The sequence below is a fragment of the Canis lupus genome, chromosome 12 (assembly GCF_011100685.1).
Source record: "Canis lupus familiaris isolate Mischka breed German Shepherd chromosome 12, alternate assembly UU_Cfam_GSD_1.0, whole genome shotgun sequence".
In the NCBI taxonomy this organism is placed as follows: Eukaryota; Metazoa; Chordata; class Mammalia; order Carnivora; family Canidae; genus Canis; species Canis lupus.
In genome coordinates, this window is record NC_049233.1 from 21,058,651 (window position 1) to 21,075,237 (window position 16,587).

The 16,587-nt window shown below is 41.2% G+C and overlaps 1 non-coding gene across 1 annotated transcript; it reads left to right on the forward strand.

Moving 5' to 3' along the window:
• Positions 1 to 16,044: 16,044 nt before the first annotated feature.
• Positions 16,045 to 16,179, forward strand: LOC119874350. The gene has a single exon (XR_005368217.1). It is a non-coding gene; the product is annotated as a small nucleolar RNA SNORA44 (small nucleolar RNA).
• Positions 16,180 to 16,587: the final 408 nt, after the last annotated feature.

Here is a 16,587-nt window from a genome sequence, read left to right on the forward strand (position 1 = left end):
TCTTCCCTTTTTCTTTACAACATCCATACAATAGTCCCTAAGAAGTGATTATTGAATTATTTTCATTACTTAATACTTAAGTATTCCTTTTTATCTTTCTCCTTTTGCTTTTCTTTATTTTTAAATTCTGGTAGCTTTCTTTCCTTCTGCTCTTAGTTTTCATCAATGGCTTGAAATCTCCTCCAACCACACACTTCGAAGCATATTAGAAAGTTACTTCAATATTGCTCTCGAGAAAGAAAGAATTTGACATCCTGGAAAATATGTTCCATTGTTATAGCATCTGTAGTTAAATTAAGAAATAAAATTAAGGGGTGCCTGGCTGGCTCAGTCAGTGGAACAGGCAACTCTTGATCTCAGGATTGTGAGTTTGAGCCCCACGTTGGGTATAGAGATTAATTAAAAATAAAATCTTAAAAAAATGCAATAGAAAGTTTCAATAGAATGTAATTCTGATTAATGAGACTTGCTTTGGGACTCCTGGGTGGCTCAGCAATTGAGCGTCTGCCTTTGGCTTGGGGTGCGATCCTGGGGTCTGGGATCAAGTTCCGCATCAGGCTCCCTGCGAGGAGCCTGTTTCTCCCTCTGCCTCTCTCTCTCTCTTTCTCTGTGTATTTCATGAATAAATAAATAAAATATTTTTTAAAAAATGAGACTTGCTTCATTTCAGGATGAAACACTATATGTGCTTAGGAGATATTTGCACAATATAGTGAAACCTATTTTTTGAGGTAAGAAATAAGTCTATGTTTGCCTCTGGACCTTTGAAAGTTGGCTAAAATATAGGACAAGCATAAGCTAGTTTATGCTAAGCATGTCACTACAAAGTCTCTGTTGGCTCCTACTTTCCCCCTCCCCACCCCCCCCCACCCCATGATCTTATTTTTTTCTTCTAATTTGTGTTTTCTGTTATCTTGCTGCCAGGGGTTCCCATTGGTCTGGCTTGTCTTTGTTAGAGGCAGATAGATTAAAGGCAGTTTCCTTTCCTCCCCAGAACAAGGAGTCATTTCTACACTTCCATTGTTACTCAGCTGCTACTCCTCTTCATTGTACTGGGGTTTATCTCTATTCCTGTCCTTGAGTGTTTATCCTGATGGATGTGAACTACTTGAGGGCATTGCCCTTGCCTGGTCTACCATGTTGTTTTCCCAACGGCTAGTAGAACTTCTGGCAAATAGCTGATGCTCATAAATATCTGTTGAATGAATGAACAGCTTGAACTATTTCTGGATACTCTGGCTTTTCTTCTCCACTTCCTTTTATATACTCTTCAGTACTCCATCCAGGAGTGACTGGACAATGAAAGGGGTCTGTGTCCTCAGTCCTCTCTATATACATCTACTTCCTAGGTGCTATTATCACCCTCTTTCATAGCTTTGGATTCTATATATACTCTATTTACCCCCAAATGTATTTCTTCCAAATGTATTTTCCCCTGAAGTCTATGTATTATGTATATAACTGCCTATTTTTTAAAAGATGTGTTTATTTATTCATGAGAGAGAGGCAGAGACACAGGCAGAGGGAGAAACAGGCTCCTTCCCAGGGAGCCTGATGTGGGACTCAGTACTCGCGGGATCACACCTTGAGCTGAAGGCAGATATTCAACCACTGAACCACCCAGGCATCCCTATAACTGCCTATTAAGGACTTCTCCTCTTAGATGTCTAAAAGGCAACTCAAACTGAAAATAATAAAAAATGAATTCTAGATTTTCTCTCATATCCAGGGTCTTCCCCAGCTTTGTAAATGACAGTTCTACTCATTCAGTTTCTCAAGCCAAACATCTTAGAGTTATGTTTAGCTCCTCTCATCCTCTTACACATCCTACATCCTTGCACTAACTAAATTCTGTCTCCTCAATCTTTGAAATATACCCCGATTCTTATTTCGCCACAACTACTGGTTTAAGTTAATACAGCTGTTGCTCAGAATTTTCCAACAGCCCGGACCTCTAGTGCTTTTGTCACCCACAGTCTATTCTCAACCCAGCAGCCCGATTGATACTCTTAAAACCAAAGCCAGATGATGTCACTTGTGTACTTAAACCATCAATCAACCTATCATCTCAGTTAAGAGTAAAAAAACCCTTACAGTCACTTATAAGGTCCTTCATGACTCAGCACCAGTGTCTTCTACAGCTACTTTGTCTTCTACCCACAATCACCTCTTTAGTACTGGACTTGCCTCAGGGCCTTTATACTTACTCTTCCATCAGGCCTAGTATAATCTCACTTAGAAATCTACAAGACTTACACTTTTACTGCATTCTTTATAAATGTCATCGTCTTAGAGAGATCTTAAACTCTAAGTTTGCAACATCTCCCTCCCTGCCTCTCACATTCTGGAACCTTTTTACCCTGCTTACATTTTCTCTTTAGCACTTACCACTATCTGACATACTAAAGATTTACTTTTAATATTAAGGTCGAATTCAACTCTCGGTTCTCAACTTCTTCAAATGCTTAGCTCTGTTAAAAATAAGATTTTAGAACAGGACAGATTCTCAATGTGTCTTTTACTTTGCTGGTTATCAACAGATAACTTTCATAATTGATAAAAATTATGTAATATATTAAAGAGCTGAAGATTTCTAGGGAGCAGACAAAAACAGACAATGACCAAACTTCTGGCTAAAAATTATGTGCAACTGGCAAAGAGTAGCCACATGGTGTCTATTGTTGAGGAGTATATTCTGGTTGAGCTGTTGTGTTCTTCAAATGCTCTTTATGATTTTTGGCAATGCTGAGGTAGCACAGAATATGCTTTGCCTTTATTCCATCATTTATAAAACAAGTCCTCTAATAATTACTCATAAATGATTTAGTCATGCTAGGTCATGTGATATTTTAGTTTATATGCATTATAAAAGGCCTTGCTTTTGTGCACCTGCAATGTTAGACATGCTGTTACATTGCAAAAACTGGTAGTATAATTTCTTTCCACAATCTCAAGTTCATTGTTTGGCAGAAGTGAATGTGGTAGCATCATGAGACTCACCTGAAATTCTATGAGTGTGTTGCAGTTCAGTTGCAAACTATTGTTTGGTATCTGAACACGAAGCACATTTTATTTTTCAAATTTAAGTGTATTCCCTAGGGTTAGGTTCACTAAGTCAATTCTCTTTTAGCTAAATAGCATTACAGTATTGCGTTCTAATCTGAATGATTAAATGACACACTCTATCAGATGTGGGGCTACACTCTCAGATGTATTTCAATAGAATGAACTCAGGTATAAAGCTGAAAAAGCTATTAGATATCCTACATGCATAAAAGTGGGGCAATTTTAGGCTCTTTCAGGTCTAGAAATAAAAAGTACAATAGTATATCATTACTTTTGCATTTTGCTCATCAATAAGATTAACTTCTACATAGTCTCAAACTTTATGTAATCTTTTCTTTTGTCTCTACACCCTTTTTACTTCCTTAAATGTGACCTAGAACAGAATGTTTCTTTCCTATTCTCCCCATAATTGAAGCACTCCATGCAGGCCTTTAAAAAAATCACTTATTAATATTATAATTATTTGCTTATACCTCTCTTCCCCAACTCAAGGCTGGAAAATGTGTCATGTGTCATCTTTTTCCTCTAGCTTTATGCTATGCCAGATATTTAGCAGGCATTCAATAAATGTTCACTGAACTAGACTCTCAAAAGACCATTTACTTTCTTCATGATAAATACAGCAATAAGACAGCAAACTGTTTCATGATACGCAAGAAAGATTTTTGAGGCCCCAAATTCATTTCATCAGCTTAATGTGCTCTGATAGTATGATTAGCAGCTTCTGAAAGTGCTCCCAGTGATCCCTGGCACCTGATCTTTATGCCCATGAGTTGGACTCAGTAACTTGCTCCTAACAGAAAGAACAAGGCAACAATAATGGAATGATTTTCCAGGATAAGGTTGAGAAAGAATTGACTACTATCTTACTAGCACTCTCCATTGCAAACTTGTTGAAGCAAGGTGCCATGTTGGAGATGCTCACAAAACAAGAAACTAAGTATGGCCTCTGGCCAACAGATAACTAGGAACTGAGGTCCTCAGTGTGATAGCCCACAAGGAACTGAATCTTGCCAATGACCACATCAGTGAACTAGCAAGTGCCTTCTTCCTTAGCAAAGCCTTAAGATGACCCCAGGCCCAGTTAATTTTAATTGTAGACTGTGAGAAACCCCAAAACATAAAACCCAGCTAAATGAGCAATTCCCCAATTCTTCACCTGCAGAAACTTTGAGAGAAAAACTGTCATTCTAAGCTACTGTTTGGGGGTCATTTGTTATAAAGCAATAGATAACTAATACAGATAAAATCAATAATTTTACTTTTAAAAACAGAATCAGAGACAGAATAATTGAAGTTTATTTACTTGTTGGAACAATCAAGATATGCCTAATATTTTGATAACTATGTCAATATTTTAGTTCTAAGAATTTGCCTTTCCCAGTATGGTTTTCTCATATCACAAGAAAACATTTACACATATGGGAGTAGGTTGCCAAATTTCAAAAGGAGGAGGTAGAGATCAAGGCAGGCCACTCTGTAAACAAAGCAAGGCATACTGCTCCATGGAATGAGGGCTGAGAAAGGACCTACATTCTCAGCCCAACATCAATAAACGTTTTTCAACTCAGAGGGTTAGTCAAGTGCTTCAAATTTTCATTTCATTTATTGCTTTGAATCAAGGCATTGCCAGTTGGTTACTAATAAAACACAAACCGGAAAATAGACACAAACACTATGTAAAAAGAAGAATACACTGTACTTTCATTTACTAATAGGTAGGCCGAATTAGTTTATTGGATCAATTAAGTTCAGAAAGCATGAAAGCCTGGAAAGTTTCGTTGTGGTGAAGAGAAATTCCCAAACACCAGGGATAAAGGGTGCCATAGTGGATGTACAGGACAAGCATAAAAATACAAAATTAATATTTCAGGAAACACAAATGCTCATTTCACTTTTTAAATTTTCCTGGGCACCTTAGCAGCATATCTGGAAATAAGTGGATACGGGGTATATATTTTCTGAGTATTTTGGGGGGACCTGGTATGTGCCAGGAATTGAGAGAATAAAACTATAACACTTGGTAAAAAGTCACATATCTTAAGAAGTGCAAAAAAAGTGCTATGAAAATTCAAATGTTGCAGAGGATGAGAAAAGGGAATCGAACCCCTTGCAGAGGCTATACTCTCTCCTTAAAACTGCTCACCTCCCCCTTTTCCAGGTCTCAACTTACAAGTCACCTTTTCAGATGCGCCTTTCCTATTATCTTGGGTAAAAAAATCAGTCGTCTTTGCATTTCTCCTTCTTCAACTACAACCCTAATCCTTAGTTCACAGCACATTGCATAATCTGTAATTGTTTTGGTTGCTTATTTTTATCCCCACCTGCCCTAATGAAGCTTTTACCCTTCAGGATGTTAGAAACAAGTCTATCTTGCCCCCTGAGGTGTGCCGGGCATAAAGTAGGCACACAATAGTATCTGCTGAAGGACCCAATGTGAACTATGAAGTCAAATAAGGGACTGGTATAGGAACAGGAAAAAAAAAAAAAAAAGCTGCCTTTCCAGACAGGGATGTCCAGACACGGAATCCAATCACAGCTCTTACTCCGACGAGCAAGGCCCTGCTTGCACAGCGCGCTCAGAGAAGCCAGGAGGGATTCTCGGGGCGCGGGGACGCCCCTCGCCGGGGGCCTGAGAGCAGGCGCGGCTTCTCCCTCCCCTCCCCTGCCCCTCCCCCCGCACCTGCACCCCCGCCCCCACCCCCGGTCTGCATCGCAGCCCCTCTGGGGCCCCTATCACTTCCGGGCCCCCACAGGCGCGCCCAGCCCGGGGACCAGAGCCCGCCCACCGGGCCCCCCTCCTCCTCTCGCCCGGCGCGGGGACCGTTGGGCGCCCGCCGCACAGGGCGGTGCCGCCGCCGCCCCTGCGCCCCTCTGCGGCTCGCCCCCGCCCGGCGCCCTCCGCCCTCCGCCCTCCGCCCTCCGCGTCCCCGCCCCGCTCCCCCGTCGCGGTCACCCCATTCATCCCGCGGCCGCACCCGCCAATCACCGCGCACCGCCGGCGCCGCATCTGGCGATGGGGCGGGGCCTCCCGCGGCGGGCGCGCGCTCCTTCCCCGCCCGAGGCTCGCGCGCCGGCGGGGTCATTCCCGGGCATTGACCGGCCTCGGCCCGGCGCTGACCCGGCGGGGGACCCGGGGGGAGGGGGTGGCGCTGAGCCTGGGGCGGGCAGCTGGGCGGCCGGGACCGCGGAGGGAGGCCGGCGGCCGGGGGAAGGCTGCGGGCGGTGCTGCCTCCGGGGTCCGCGCGCTGCGCCGTCCCGCCCGGAGCATCCCGCCCGGAGCATCCCGCCCGGCGACTGCGGCGTCCCGGGTCTCCGAGGCGCGCGACCCGGGGCAGCTGCCGGGGGTGGGAGAAAACGGCGAGGAAACGTGTCGGCGGGCGGCCCAGCCCAACGCCGGGGCCCGGGGAAAAGCCTCGAGAGAAGCTTTCAATTATTTATTTTATTTTATTTTATTTTATTTTATTTTATTTATTTTATTTTATTTTATTTTATTTTATTTTATTTTATTTTATTTTATTTTTTTATTTTATTTTATTTTTTTATTTTATTTTATTTTATTTATTTTGCTTTCAATTATTTTAGTCTCCCGCCCCCCCCCCCCCGTGAATTAGCCCTCTGCTCTGGAGTTTGCTAATGTGTCACCACTGCAGAGAGGGAGGTATTACAAAAGGCTGAGGTTTAAAATTTAAATGTGAGGTTGCATTAACATTTTTAAAATTTGAGCTTTAAGTTATATTTGCTTGTGGCAGCCTCATAAACTGTGATGTTGAAAATACTTCTTTTGGAATATTTCATAAATGGGCTCCCCCCCTCCTCCCCGCCGCTGTCTGATTTATCTTCCATAGTGTCTTATTTCCCCAGGAAGGATAAGAGGAAACCTAGTTGGCTTTTCTGTTGGTGGGAAAAGTCACTCTTTCACTCCCCACTCTCCACCCTGTCCCCAAAACACTTAAAGGCACAGAAAGCACTTTGATCACAAACTGCTGCTAGATGTTTTCACTTCTCGTTTAATTCTCTCTCTCTCTAAAAGGTTTTATTTATTTATTCATGAGACACACAGAGTCAGAGAAGCAGAAGATCCAGGCAGAGGAGAAGCAGGCTCCCTGCAAGGAGTCCGATGTGGGACTTGATTCGGGATCCTGGGATCAGGCCCTGGGCCAAAGGCAGACGCCCAACCGCTGAGCCACCCGGGCGTCCCTCATCCCTCATTTAATTCTCCTAACCAATCTGTAGGAATAGGTATTATCACTCTTTTCAGATGTCAGAACCAGATCCAGATGAACCTGGCCAGGGTCACAAGTTTGTTAGTTACAAAGTTTGGGCCCTTTCCACAATTCTTTCCCTGAGATCATGTAATTTCAATCCTCAATAAGTGAAAGGTGGGAAGAAATCTAACGCTTTGGGAGTCCTTAGCTCAGGATGGTGCATCTAGCCAAGTGCAAGCACTTCTTGGAGATGGATTTGTGTTTCTTGAGAACTCTGTTAAGTGCATAGTTTTCATGCCAGAACTTTGAAGAGTTCTGGAAGTAGAGTTCCTTGAAGTTCTGAAATGCATGGTCACATGTGGGCTGATGCCTTTTGCAACCCTTGCAACCTGACCTGAAACAAAACCCCTGTTCATAATTAAGTGTCGCCAGTGGGGATGCTGGAAGGCTGCCCAGGTCTTGTTCAGGGACTTTAGACTTTGTGGCAAACAGAGTACAGAAAAGTTGGATTAAAGACAGAGTTAATTAGGTCACAGAATGCTTTCTGTGGGTAGAAAGTAGCAAGCTATGATCGGACTTTTAACTCAATCCGATTTAACAGATTGGCTGAGTATATCTGCTCCATGCTCCATGCTGTGGGTACACAAAGATGAGTGAGAAGCTTTTCCTGCCTGCTAGAAAAGATCACAGTTGGGTTAAGGCACATTAGTGAGTTCAGAGTATGAATAATAGTAAAGGAAGGCAGTACAGAAAGTGACAATAGGTGGATACCAGGCAGGAATTATGGATGTACTTTCACCAAGCAGTGCAGGTCAAAATGCAGAAGGAAAGGAGGCTCCTTTAGGCTCCAAGATGAAGAGTCAGGACTTTTCTTCACCAAGCAGCCAGAATGGCTTTTTTTTTTTTTTTTTTTTTTAAAGCCAATCCAATATCCTTCAACATCCTTTAACAGCTTTCCCATTGCACTTGGTACTAAATCCCAAATCCTTACTATGATGTGGAGCCCTGCATGATGCAGGCCCTGCCTACCTGCCCATCCTCCCAGGGCACCACTGTCTACACTTGCGCCATGCCCTTCATCTCTTTGTTTCTCAGAAATGAAACTTTTTCTCAACCCAGGCCTTTTACACAGCATCCCCCCTGCCCGGTCACTCTACTACCCTGTCTCCTTTCTGTACCCTTTTTCCTAGGTCATCTGTTCTATCTCAGCTTCAAGTTGCTTCCCCTGAGAAGCTCCCCTTCTAAATAAGACCCACTGTTATAACTCTCATCAGATCCTTTTGATTCCCCTTGTGCTTAGCAAAATTTTCTAAGATACTGTTATTTATGTGATTATCTCTTTGACATCTGCCTGTCCCAGCAATGCATCATTTTTTCTAATAGGGCTTATAACAACTTATAAGATATATTTATTTCTGAAATTACTTGTTTTTATGTCTGTTGGCCCAACCTCCTGTGGGCTCCATGCAGACGTGTTTTTGTTTCCTATCATATTCAGCAGTTAGCACGATGGTTGGCATATTGTCAGTGCTCAATAAATATTTCTTGAATTAATTCTCAGAATCTGTCCATCTAGAATACATGTTGGGGAATAGTGGGAGGTGGGCTGAGAAGATAGGATGGAGCAGATGCAAGGGGTAGAGAGAAGCATTTCTACCCTGTGGTAGATCTGCACTGGTTGATACGGAAGCCACTGGCCATATGTGAGTATTTAGCACTTGCAATGTGACTAAAGAACTGACTTTAAATTGTTTACTTTTAATTAACTTACTTGTCTTAAAGTATACCTGGGACAATGTGGCTATATGAAGCTACTTTTAAAAAATCTTTTAAAAAATTAATTTATTTTCAAAATTTAAATTCAATTTGCCAACATATAATACCCAGTGCTCCTCCCATCAAGTGCCCTCCTCAGTGCCCATCACCCAGTTATCTTATCCCCCCACCCACCTCCCCTTTGCAATCCTTTTTTTGTTTCCCAGTTTGGAGTCTCTCATGGTTTGTCTCCCTCTCTGATTTTTCCCACTCAGTTCCCCTCCTTTCCCTTATAATCCCTTTCACTATTTCTTATATTCCACATGTGAGTGAAACTATATGATGAATGTCCTTCTCCAATTGACTTATTTCACACAGCATAATACCCTCCAGTTCCATCCATGTTGAAGCAAATGGTGGGTATCCATCCTTTCTGATGGCTGAGTAATATTCCATTGTGTGTGTGTGTGTGTGTATATATATATATATATATATATATATATATATATATATGTATATATACCACATCTTCTTTATCAATTCATCCGTTGAAGGGCATCGTAGCTCCTTCCACAGTTTGGCTATTGTGGACATTGCTGCTATGAACTTTGGGGTACAGGTGTCCCAGCGTTTCACTACATCAGCATCTTTGGGGTAAATACCCAGGAGTGCAATTGCTGGGCCATGGGGTAGCTCTGTTTTTAACTTCTTGAGGAACCTCCACACTGTTTTCCAGAGTGGCTGTACCAGCTTGCATTCCCACCAACAGTGCAAGAAGATTATCTTTTCTCTACATCCTCACCAACATTTGTTGTTTCCTGTCTTGTTAATTTTAGCCATTCTCACCAGTGTAAATGAAGCTACTTTTTAAATAAGTTTTATGAAATTCAAATATCGGGTTAAGGAAAATATAATTTTAGACTTAGTTTCACTAATTCTAGGGGGTATACCCAAAGAATTGAAAGCAGTGACTCAAACACATACTAGTACATCAATGTTCATAGCAGCAAATAGCCAAAAGATGGTCATACCCAAATGTCCACCCACAGATGAATTCATAAGCATAGTGGGATATATATGTGAATATAATTCAGCCTGAAAAAGGAATGAAATTTTGATACATGCTACAACATAGATGAACCTCAAAAGTGAAATAAATGAAATAAGCCAGTGGCAAAAGAACAAACATGGTTTGATTCCACTTATATGAGATAACCTAGAACAGGCAAATTCATAGAGAGGAAGAAGAATAGAGGTTACCTGGGGCCAGAGGAATTGGGGAGTTATTATTTAATGGGGATAGAATTTCTGTTTGGAATAATGAAAATGTTCTGGAAATGAATAGTGGTGATGTTTGCATAGCCTGGTGAATACACTAAAAGCTCCTGAATTGTACCCTTAAAAATAGTTAAACTGTGAATTTTATGTATGTTTTACTGCATTAAAAATTAATTTCAGTAATTCCTTTTTACTTTTGAAAAATGTGGCTTACTAGAAACATTTAAATATCAAACATGGCTTCCTCATTATGTTCTATCAGGCAGCACTGGGTTAGACAATGGAGAAGATGAGTAAATTTCTGTGGTGAAGGGTTCACTGATGTCTGTGGCATCAGGAAGGCTGCTTGCAAGGAGGGCAAGAGGGTATCACATTGTGATGAATCCAAGAATTTAAAATTTTGCAGAATAGGTTATATATAAAAAGATACATATGGAAAAGCCTGGATGGACAGGGGAGGGGATGCACAATAGGATTTGAACAAGGAAGGGCTTTCTTTGTGCCTAAAGTGGAAACCTTCTAGAGACAGTGTTTTCCTTGCAGTAACAGGATAACTTGGCAGTTATCCCAGCGTGATGTTTCTTAATTGTTGCGGGATCAAATGAATATCGTGTGTGAGAAAGCTTTTTAATCTGAGAGAGGTATCAGTGAGGTGAGAGACAAGGGTGAGACACAGATAAAGTAAATCACAAGAATGGGATTTCTTCAGGGTGTTCATGGTGATGCTTTCCATCTGTCTGCTCCTGCTTCTATAAAGAAGCGCTGGCTTGGGAGGTTTTCTACTAGTGCCACAGGATCATTTGTATAAAACTGTGAGAAGGATCATCCATCTTGATTCCTTTAGTGAGAGAAACCCACACCTCCATAATTGTGCCATCACTGTTTTCAGAATATTGTTCTTGGAGAACAATTATCTTCACACATTCAGGGTTGCTCTGTTACTTGTGAAGTTTTCAACCACCCAGAAGCCAGGTAAGTGCTGACCCCAACTCAGGAATGTGTACTGGGCCTAAGGACAAGAGCTATAGGAGAAGGTGTCAGGACAACAATCAAAGACAATTTGTCCAACTTGGTCTGTAGCTCCTGGAAGCCAGTGTGAGATATATGATCCAGAACTACTTGAGAGCTGATCTCGTGGGTTCTTGAGAGTAGTTCACAAGAGCTACATGGGTTGCCTGGACCTGACTCCAGCACATCCTTACAGCCCTCTGACAGTTTAGGAAACGGTCCAGTTCTTTGGGCCCCAGATTAAGAATGGCTGTTGCTGGGGCACCCAACACCGGATCCACCCTGGTCAGAAGTACATTTGCCTCTCCAGAATTAAAATTTCACCTGCATGGGGCTGAAAATGGCTCTGAGACTGGGACTATAGGGAGTGAGGCCAAGTTCCCTGGAGAAAAATCCATATAGTCAGAATATGAGTTTAATACTCTACAAAACAATGCAGAGGCATTCTCTGTCCAGATGAAATCAGAAGCTTGGTGGAACTGCTAAAAAGTTTGTACCGAGTAAGCTTTGTATCTATCTGTATATTTGTATTTTTTGCTGTTTTTAGGTTTAGCATGGCTTAGTTTTTTTAAAAGATCCCTGTAAGGCCTAAGATTATGTCCTTGTCTGACCATTCCAATAAGTTACCAAAAATAAGTTCCTAGAGCAAGTCTGTATAGTATTGGTGCTGGTATGGGATGAAGGAGTAGGTTTTAAATACGATCCAAATTCCTACAGCCAACCTCTGGCATAAATAGTGCCTTTGGAGAGAGTTTACCCTTAGGCCCGACTGTGTTGGCCTGATCATGACTAAGAGCTTACATTATGTTTCTAGATATCACAAGTAATTGAGTTACTAACATAGTTTCTTTTGTCATCTTAGCACAGAATGCTATTTCTGTGCTCCCCATTTCATGGCTAGGTTTGCTCTCCATGAAGTAGAAATTAGGATACTTATCTGAAAACAGAGAAGATCTTTGGCTTGAATGTTTTAAGTAACAGCTGGTTTAACTGAACCTGATAATGATTCTAGCATCCACCATTTTCCACTTCAAGGAGACATGGGAGCATTACATAGATTCCCAGGGAAACAGAGGCATGGAGAAAAAGTGTTCATCTGTTAAATGCTCAAATTGTCTGAGATTAACTATTAAGATTGGGCTCCAAACAGCAGACTACTAGAAAAAAAAATCACTGTTTTATAAATTAGCAAACTTCTTGGGGCTACTGGGTGGCTTAGTCAGTTAAGCATTCATCTCCTGGTTTCTGCTCAGGTCATGATCTCAGGGTAGTGAGATTGAGCCCCGTGTTGGGGCTTGTGGAGCTTGCTTAAGATTCTCTTTCTCCTTCTGCCCCTCCACCACCAAAGAAACCTTAAAAAAAATAAATTAGCAAGCTTCTTGATTCATCTTATGCAGTAATGCCAGAGAATGCAGCTCAACTAAAGGTGCTTAGAGATTAAAAAGGATACCTAAACCTTTTAATCTAGCAACACCAATAAATGGTAAATTCTTTAATCTTTTGGATGGCTCTGGGAGAGACGTGGTGGTTTTATATATCAATGACTATAATATTTGTACACTAAATTGTCATGATGTCAACATTTCTGCATTCTCAATTTCTGTAGTTGCTAGTTGCTAGTTGCTGTAGTTGTTGCTTTGTTTTTTATGAAAGGTTAATGGCATGGTTCTCTATTGTGTCTTGTCCTCTTGTTGCCTAACAAATCTAAGCTGTTTTGGTAAAGTCCAGTAACTGTTTACTCACTACACTAATGAGAAGCCCTTATGGGAAGGGTAGAAACCACTGCTATCAACTGTTTGTTTTTTTGAAGGATTCATAAAAAATCTCAAATCCGCATATTGCTTGGTCCTGAACGAACACAGATTTTTAGATCCTATACGCAATTTTGTTTTTCCATGTTGCTACATTATCTTTTTATTTTTTAAAGATTTTATTTATTTGAAAGAGAGAACTTGCAAGTGGGGAGGGCAAGTGGAGGGAGAGGGAGAGGGAGTCAAGCAAACTCCCCACTGAGTGCAGAACCAACACAAGGCTCCGTCTCAGGACCCTGAGATCATGACCTGAGCCAAACTCAAGGGTCAGACACTTAACTGACTGAGCCACCCAGCCGCCCCTATATTATCTTTCAAAAAATGTCCATTTAATAATTGTACCATAGTCATTGCTTAAGCCATTTGTACTTAATGCAAATTTCTACGTTTTGGACCAAATCTACTGAATCCAAATAACTGGGGGTGAGCTCAAGAATCCCTGTCACACAAATTCTACTTTACTAGAGCTGGCTTAAGTTGTAATTTTCCATTGTTATAAATAAATTTGCAATAAATGCCTCTGTGAACCTTTGATTTCCTTCTTTGAATAATTTCCTTATTTTTTTAGTATGTCATTTTTTTCTAAATAGGATGAACCAAAAGTACATATGACATTTAATCTATTTTCCTTTTTAATATTCTTTTCCCATATTAATTAACAAATATTTCCAAGAATAATAGACTTGATTTTTATCTACATTTTAAATCCTGCATGTGAGACAGCCAATAGTTTAAATCTAGAGAAATTAGGAGACAAAAGACAAACTCTTTCCACACTCTACCTGGTTGACTAGGTTAGGAAGGAAGGCAATGGAGATGCAAAGGGGATTTGTTCCCACACATGTGGGAATAGAAGTAACTAGTGGTAGTGAATGTTGTTCATTCTTAGAGAGAAATTTCACATACTTTTTAAAAGGTTTTATTTATTTGAGAGAGAGAGAGCATGAGCAAGGTGGGGGGTGGGGGGAGAAGCAGACTCCCCACTGAGCTGGGAGCCTGATGGTGGCTCCTTCCCAGGATCCTGAGATCATGACCTGTGCTGTGCAGGTAGCCCACAATTTCACATTAATTATCTGATTAGGTTCTCTTAACCCTGTGAGGTAGATATGATTATTCTTACAGTATGGATAAGGAAGCCAAGGCTTAAGGTTGCTAAGAAATTGCCCAAGGCGTGGGTGATTGAATATGGGAGTTTTCCTGCCAGCTCTGTTCTGTGCTGTTTCACATCATAGGATTTATTTATTGGGAGTACCCTTTTCTTAACAGAATGTTCAGAGAAGTTTTCTTCTTTACCTCTACTTTTATTTCTGTTTGAAACTTTGGACGATCCCAGTCAGTTTAATGACAAAAGCAGGTAATAGCAACAAGTAATTGGAAAGTACTGCATCAGGTACTGTAGAGAGTACCAAGATGAGAGGGCACAGCCCAGGCCTCTAGGGGCTTTCATCTGGGAAATATAAATAGCATGTTTAAGACAAGAAGGGGCCAGGGACCATAGAAGATTTTGCTGATTTCTTCCTTGACATTTGAGGAATAAGAGGCCTAACATTCCCCATCTGAGTTATTCCAAATAATCCCTCTTTGCTGGTCTCCTTTCATGAACTCTAAGCTCCTCAAGAGTGGGACATGGGTTCCCAATGCCTGTTGCTGTCTCCAAGGTTCATACACTGCCAGGTACAGAGCTGGCACACATTAAATGCATCTTGGCCCCAATTTCTTCCACATACAATATGTTTCATGATGTTTCCCCCCACTTAATCGGTATTTATTTAGTTTCTACTATGTGATAGGCACTATTCTAAGAACTTGGGAGATCAGGGAACAGAACAGACAAAAATGTATGACTCTTTGACTCTTGCAGAGTCAAAATGTATAATCATTGTTTTGCTCTCCAGGACGTTGATCCTTGCATGGTATATAGCAGAGGAGAGGTGTTGAGAGTCTTGGCTTCCAGCTTTAGTTCTTCTGTACTCTTACAGCTAAAGAAATGCATGACTGCTAATAGCTGAAGAAGTTTCAGGTACCTCCCTGTCATTCTTTCTGTTAAACTTGACTCTACATAAACCTAAACTTCATTTGAAATTTTAGGGAACTGTCTAGGCAAGGACCTGGTATGGTGAAGGGCCTGCTTGAGGGTGGGGCTGGTGGAATGGATTAGCTTGAAATTAGGCCAGGCTGAGATCAGAGTAGAGAGCCTTGGAGAAGCCATTTAGGTTTTGGGTAACTGAGAGTGTTTTGACGTTTTTGAGGAAGAAAAATAAAGTGTTATCTGTAGAAGGAAGGTTTCCCTGGTAGTGGTGAGAGGGTTCACCACAGAGTACCAAGACAAATTAGGAGGGTCTTCCACAGAGCCTGCTATGAAATACTAGACCTATAGCATGACAGAAGAAATGAGAAGAGGGAAGGGAAGCTGCATAAGTAGAGACAATATAACTAGATGGCTGATGGAGAGAATTGGTGAGGGTGATAGGTATCTGGGAAGATGTTAGTGACATTAGCCATTAAAAATACAGAGCAATGCCCAGGCTTTTGATTGCTAGATGTGAATGATATAATGAATGCAATTTTGGATATTTTGTACCAATTAAGTAGGACAGCACCAGTCGTACTGGTTATGCCAAATTATTACATTTAATTCATCTCAATATATATTTCTAGAGTTCCTACCACTTGCTAAGTGTTAGAAGTCATACAAAGATGAGTAAGACAAGAAAAAACAAAGATGAGTAAGACAAATATTGCCTCAAATAGCTTTCAGCTTGATGACAGAAATAAAAAACAACAATAAAAGGTAAAATACAATATTTCATAAGAGGTATAGGAACCATCAAGACTTGAAGAAGAAAAAGCTTATGGTCCTTTAGGGGCAAGCTGTGATGGTTAAGATATATATATTTTTAAATTAAAAAGCATTTTTTCAGCATATTTCCAAGGGCTATGGCCAGCTGTGGCCATGGGATCTCCAACTGCATGCGAGAGCAACCCAAAGACACTTTGACAGCACAGGTCAGCATAAAGCCTACGTGCAGCTGCCACGCACCTTTCCTAGAACTGCTGGGGGTGGGGGCATTTTTTCCCCGCAAATGCCAAAAATATCCAATGAAATAATTAAGTTCAGAAACATCTAATAAATGTGGACTCAAGTGCAGTGATTATACTATGAAAATCTTAGTGAATTCCTTCCAGGGGGATGGCATGAGATGCTGTTTACCATCCACCTGGAGTTTCCTTGGTGAAATCTGAAAGCAGCTGAAATCTGAAAGCAGCCTCTGTACTCAGAGGGCAGGGAGAGACGGAAGGAAGAGGCAGGCCATTCCAGGTTGGTAGATGGCAATTTTAATAAGCAAAGGGAACTTGTATACTAGGCTTATCGTAACCTGTAGCAAGATGAGGAAAAAAAAATTTTTAGCAACAAAAACCTGTTTTATTTTTTCCAAATACAGATACAGAAGTTTGCATGT